The following is a 6,777-nucleotide window of genomic DNA, read 5'->3' as shown; positions in this document are numbered from 1 at the left end:
TTGCAGTACTGGTTTTGGAGTCTCATATATACAGTATATTCCTAAGATAATCAGTTATTGATGATTTTTGTGTGTAATGCTGGGGCTAACTTACTAAACAATGCCTATTTACCCTGGCTTGAAGCACTACAATTCTCTCTGAATTACATTTCTATGATCTAGCTTTAGGCGCTTTTTTGCAAAATAGAGAAAAGCATCTGAGTTGCTGTATTTAAAGCAACAATTAAATATATGGCAAAGTGACAGGAGACATATCAAATAATATGTAGCTGTAATAATTGACTCATAGCACTATCAGTTATAGCTAAAATATATAGTTATGACATGTCTGTACCATGTGTGCTTTTATTCCCCCTTTTTTTTTTTTTTGGTACCATGTGTGCTTCTTTTTTCCCTCAAAAAGGGGAATAAAAAGCATTTGGGGAGCTTTATGTATGAAACTTACTGACACACAGGACTTTATTTGGGAATGCTGCTGTGCTTGATCCAGCAGTAGATTTTCACTGAAAATATCTGTTGAGATGTGATGGCTTAAGTGTTTTCATTACCAATACTATGTCATGGTACATTTTTCATATATACAAAGTTTTAGTGCAGAAGATTGGCAAATATTTTTACATAAAATTAAAAACTAATAGAAAAATTAAGAATACTGTATTGTCTTAGACTTATTCCTTATGTTACACAAAGAGCTTTTTTCAGCATTTAAATACAGAATTGCAAATACTTTCAAGGTAAGATTTATGTTAGCACCGAGAAGAAAGGATATGTTGAAACCATGTTGTTCAGTTAAACAAATGTAGGCAATCATTCTAGAACATTCAGATTATGATACCTAGAACTTGAGATGATCCAAATTTCTTGTGCTCCTTTGTCCAATTAGTCAAATATTTGCCAATTTTCTCATACAGAAATAGCTGAACAAGCATATATTGGCCATTTTATGTGTCGGCCTGTCAAATCTTAGAAGCTCTTCCATTGGTCCTCTCTGATCCATATTTGCTCTTGGGAAGTAGGAAAGTGTGATGGCCATGGGAAATGTGTGTGGACAGTGGACTGGTAACAAATACTGTCTCCGAGAGCCACAACTCCAGAGGTAATACAACTAGTCCAAAGATTTGTTGTGTTTTTCCCATGAGACAAAGTCATTGGAAAAGCTTCAATAAAAATTGTTTTTACCATGTTTAGCTTTCAGGTTTGTTTGTTTTTGTTTTCAGATGCAACATATCCATTGTTTTGGTCTTACCTGTAATCAACCAAAGAATAACGATTAGGTTTAACAATGCAGAAGAACTCTAATAAGCTGCCAGAAACCAATGGTGATCTGTAGCCTGTGAGAAACAGAGTCTGTATTTGTGATTGGAATATGCGGGGCATGGGGATACATGGTAACATTCACCTACAGCCAAATGTTCTGAAATCAGCAGTTCTCTCTGCCTTCTCTACTGCAGCACCCAGTGCTGAAGAGTGCACGTTGTAGGCGTGCAGTCAAGACCTGCTGATTGAATGTTGTTAAGTGCACAGATTTCTCATACACATACTTTTCTATGACACCTTGTTTTTCATAAACTAGGTAATTTCACCTTATACAAGTTAGAAATTCTCATTGTTAAAAGGACACAGGCATATTAGAAAAGTAAGGACATCTTAAAAGCTAGCTATTCTGTTTCACCCATTAATATTTTGTTATAACATCACAACAGTAAACTGTGATAAACTCTATTTGTTTCAGCTACAAAGAGCACTGGCCAAATAGCCAAACAGAAAAGTGTTAAACTGAGTTTACTGGGGTCTTTCTGAACCACTGCTCTTTGCCTAGCCATACACACACACATACACACAAACACACACATAGATATATATGCATACACACATAGAGAAATATATCTTTTTCACAAATTCAAGTTACTCAAACATTGTATTTAATGATTCTTTGCCTTAGGGGAAAACAGGGTAATGAAGAAGATTTGAAAGAGAAATATACAGCTCTATGTGTTTTTAGTGCCATAGTTTTTGCTGATTATAAAAGTTCTGGCATTCATTGGTTATTACAGTTTTAATATGCATTAATATCTTAATTAATTAATATGTATTACTTTTTCTGGTTTTAGTTTTTCCGTTTTCTTTTCATTATATTTTTTCTTTTCTCTTGCATTGTTTTAATGCTACTTGAGCAAAAATATGGACAGAACAATAAATTTTAATTAGTATGTCTTTTATTCCAATGTATCATTCATAGGCCTCTTTGTCGCATATGAAAAAATAGAGAAAACTACTGCTGTACTGAACTTTAACTTTTGAGCCCTTGCTATTATTTGACATATGTTGACACTTAATCCCCAAGGTGATAGTACTAAGAAGTGGAGGCTGTTGGGAGTTGAGTAGGCCCGGAGAATTCCACCCTCATGGAACTCTATCACTTTTACGCTTCCACCAAGTGAGGGCACAGCATTCATCCCTTCCTCCCTGTGAGGACAAGGTGCTATCTCAGAAGCAGAGGCTGGGCCCCTGGCAGACACTGAATCTGCTGGTGCATTGATCTGGGACTTCTCAGCTTCCAGAACTGTGAGAAACAAATGTATATTATTTATAAATTACACACTCTGTAATATTTTGTCGTAACAGCAGGGATGAACTAAGACACCCATTAATGTTAATATTGCTCATTTGACTGTAGTTAATAATTAAGTATTATATGTTAGAGAACAGTACATTTGTAATATGTCCTTAAAAGTCTGAAACATTACCAAAGTGAAAGAAAGCTCCATAATCTATTAAAGAATATTTTGACATGTTGCAAGAATGTTATGAGAAATGCTAAAAATTTCGTCTTTAAATTTATCTCATTAGTTGATTTGCTTCTAATGTACAGTAAGAAAAAAATGAGTGTTCAACATTTTCATAAATATAAACCTCACAGACAATGAATCTTCACTAAGGCTATACCTATAAGGACACCAATTTAGAGGTTAGAGTCCCAAAAAGTATTGTCATAAGACATCTTAAAAAATAATTGAATTTCTAAATAAAATATATTGATAGTTTTCCTGTATGAAGAGATTTTTTTTTCTGATGGCTACCAATATGTCAAGTTCATGAAGACAGACTCAATATACAATAGATCCATTCACTGAATGCAGATTCTAGGTGAGACAAATTTGAGATGTCTCAAATCATCAAGATGATTTATACATAACCTTCTAAAAGGAAGAAACCTGCCTGTAACAAGTCATATGTCATTTGGGTATCAGTTTTATATATTATGTTTTATTTTTTTTTAAGTTTTATAATAATAGCTCTAAATATTTAGACAAATGAGCTGTAGTTAGTGTTAATCATTTTTGTCATATGTTCACCAAAAGGAAATATTATTTTGGATTTCTTTAGAAACAAATGAAAAATGTGATGTATCACAGTTGATATATCAGCAAATGAAAGGCCTTTAAAAATAAATTTTCTCAAGTAGCAAACACAGTGTGAAGAACTACGTAAATCAAGCTGTGATCGGTCCTGCATTCCTCCCTGTCACTGGGACCTCCCATAAGTCTATTTCACTTCCGGAACTTGCCAGTTTTATGACTAATTTTACACACAATAAAACTTCCTCGGGCTCTTCCTTTGACAGGGTTGACTGTACAGCACTACTGGTGTCCAATAGATCATTTCTGTTATGGTTTCTTGCTTGGTCATTGCCAGTTTCAAATTGTATCGAATCCAAAGATTCAGTAAGATAAATAGATTTCTCTAATGACCTTACAACAAATAATCCAGTTAATTTTCATCTCTGAGCTTTTAAAACTTGGAAATACTAACAAATTGTCTTTTGCTTAAGCCAAGTATATGTAAAGGACGCTGTTCAGTGTGTCACAATTTGAATATTATAAATACATTAAAATAACTTTTTGATTATGCACTAATGTCAGCATGCTTTCTAATCTTTGTAATCAGTATCAAACACTGAAGTATAAACATCAAGTACATGAGCATGAAATTGAAAGCCTAACAAGCAAACACGATGATGTCAAAGTTAAATTTAAAACCGATTATATTGAAAGAAAAACTTGCTGTTTGACTTTATCAATCGTTAGCAAAATCAACTTTACACATTTTCTAAAGAAATAAACAGTCTATCACCACTTAGTGGATATTTCAAATGTTTTCATTACAGTTGCAGAAATTGACTTTTGTGGCTATTAATAGTAGTAGTAATTTTTCATATTAATATTATTAGGAAAAGGCAGCACATTATTTCCTAAAGGACCAGATGTTGGTATTTTAGGCTTTGCAGGCCAGAGGTCTTTACAACTACCTAGTTCCATGCCTGAAGGCTATCATGGAAAGGATATAAATCAATGAGTGTGCTTGTAATCCAATAAAATTTTGTTTACAAAAACAAACAGCTGGACCTCTAGATCAGTGGCATTTCATAGTTCTGTAGTGTTTTTCTATTTTCACAAATTAACATAGCAATCTTGTGCTGCCTATGCATGGATATTCACTTTTGCAGATGAGGAAACAAGAATTCACATATGAAGCAAAATAAGTGAGACCCAAGGCTCCAGATTCTACAACAGATGCTTCCCATATCTATGCCTAATGAAGTAGGCTACTCTGAAAATCAAAATGTGTATTTTTAAAATAAAAAACGACTTTCTACCTTGTTCTGAACTTTGTCATATAAGACCATAGAGACAAGTAATAGCACAATCTCAGGTCCCAGCCAATTTATCTGACATATGCTTAAAATTTAGGAATGAAAGCCCTCAGCCATGTTTAGGAAGACTAATGCAGACCGAGAGGACTTGACAGCTGTTGTCAGTCCTGTTGTCAATTAATTCATTGAGAAGAATTAATTCCTTATTCAAATACTATTAAAATATTTATAGAATGAATTAATACATGAACAACTTTAAAGATATGATTAAGTATGTTCTGAAAGAAATAATTAGGAATGATAATAACAATATAGTTTTATGTGTATACTGAACCATTTGATTTCAATTTATTCAACAGTTACGAAACAATTATTGAACACAAGGTCTGAGTCAGATATTTCTACAGAATCTGAGAAAGTCCAGGCATAATTTCTATTTTGAAAAGGCTAAAATATAAAAGAAAGACATGGGAATTTTAAAAGGCAATAAAAAGAGAAAATGTATGTGTTAGACATAACTAATAGCGTAGGTTTTTAAAAGGTAAGTGAAATAATAGTATATTTAAAAATATATGCAATGGTCAAAAATATACTTTATCTTTTTCAATCTACTAATTATTAGTTACAATCTTACAATTTTGTTTATAGGTACAAATCATTTAAGAAAAAGAAGAAATAAATCAGCAAAACAAAAAGAATCAGAGTCAACCTGAAATAAAAACATGTTAAATGACAATATTTTTTTTTGACACAGCAAAGAAAGTTATTTTCATATGTTGATTTTGTAGGCTGTTACTTTACTGAGTTCATTAATTAGTTCTAATAGGTTTTTTTTTTTTTTTTTTTTTGAATTGATAGATCAGCAAATGAACTGGTCTTGTATCCCAGAGTGAAATCCAACTCGGGTCCTTCTAATATGCTATTTAATTTGATTTGCTAATATTTTATTGAGGATTTTTGCATCCGTGTTCATCAAAGATCTTGTCCTGTATGGTATTTTTTGTTGTAGCATCTGCTATAGTTTGGCATTTGGCCCCACCAAACCTGGTGTTGAAGTAGGATCTAGTGGGAGGTGTTTGGTCATAGGGGCAGATCCTTAGGAATGGCTTGGTTCCATTCTTGCAGTAGCGAGTGAGCTCTTGCTCAATTAGTTTCCACCATAGATGGTAGTTGAAAAGAGCATGGCACTTTCCCCTCTTTCTTGCTTCGTCTCTTGCCATGTGATCTCTGTACATGCCGGCTCTCCTTCATCCTCTGCCTTGTGTGGAAGCAGCCTGAGGCTCTCACCAGTAGCTGATGCTGGCACCATGCCTCTTGTACAGCCTACAGAACTCTGGGCCAAGCAAACTTCTTTTCTTTATAAATTACTCAGCCTCAGGTATTCATGGATGCAACGCTAAACAGACTAAAACAGTATCTTTTTCGGACTTTGGAACCAGGCCAATGCTGGCCTCATAAGATAGGCTTGGAATTGTCTTAGCTCAGGCAATTATAACAAAGACCATAGACTGGTTGACTTATAAAAAACATAAATTTATTTCTCACAGTTCAGGAGGCTAGAAATCCAAGATAGAAATGCTACCATGCTCAGATTCTGGTGAAGGCCCCCTTTTGGGATGCAAACTGCTGACTTCTTGTTGTATCCTCACATTGCAGAAAGAACAAGAGAGCTCATGGGAGTCCCTTTTATAAGGGTATTAATCCCATTGGTGAAGCTCTAACCCCATGAACTAATTACTTTCCAAAGGTCCCATCTATTAACACCATTACACTGGGGGTTATGATTTCAATATATGAATTTGGGGAAGAACACAAACATTCAGCCCATAAAAAGTGTTGTTTGTTCTATTTTTATGGAAGAGTTTAAGGATTTGTTTTAAATGTTGTTTAAATATTTGGTAGAGTTCACCTGTAAAGCCATCTGGTCTTGGGATTTTCTTTGTTTGAAATTTTAGGTTATGGGGACAGGGCCAAGATGGCCGACTAGAACCAACAGCATTTGGAGGCTCCCATGAAAAGAAGAAGAAGAAGAAAGAAGAAGAAGAAGAAGAAGAAGAAGAAAGAAGAAGAAGAAGAAGAAAGAAGAAGAAGAAGAAGAAGAAGAAGAAGAAGAAGAAGAAGAA

At 34.1% G+C, this 6,777-nt stretch overlaps 1 long non-coding RNA gene across 1 annotated transcript in view; it reads left to right on the top strand.

The window, feature by feature from the left end:
* The first annotated feature begins 4,412 nt into the window (after window positions 1-4,412).
* The window catches only part of LOC119473236, a 28,908-nt gene continuing 26,543 nt past the window's right edge, over window positions 4,413-6,777 (top strand). Inside the window, exon 1 of the long non-coding RNA XR_005202436.1 lies at window positions 4,413-4,601. This is a non-coding gene — a long non-coding RNA (uncharacterized LOC119473236). The remainder of the gene's footprint in view (window positions 4,602-6,777) is intronic.

This window comes from Cebus imitator, unplaced genomic scaffold (genome assembly GCF_001604975.1).
Source record: "Cebus imitator isolate Cc_AM_T3 unplaced genomic scaffold, Cebus_imitator-1.0 Scaffold141, whole genome shotgun sequence".
Taxonomy (NCBI): Eukaryota; Metazoa; Chordata; class Mammalia; order Primates; family Cebidae; genus Cebus; species Cebus imitator.
The sequence above is the reverse complement of the archived record's forward strand: the minus strand, read 5'-3'. Positions and strand labels throughout refer to the sequence as shown.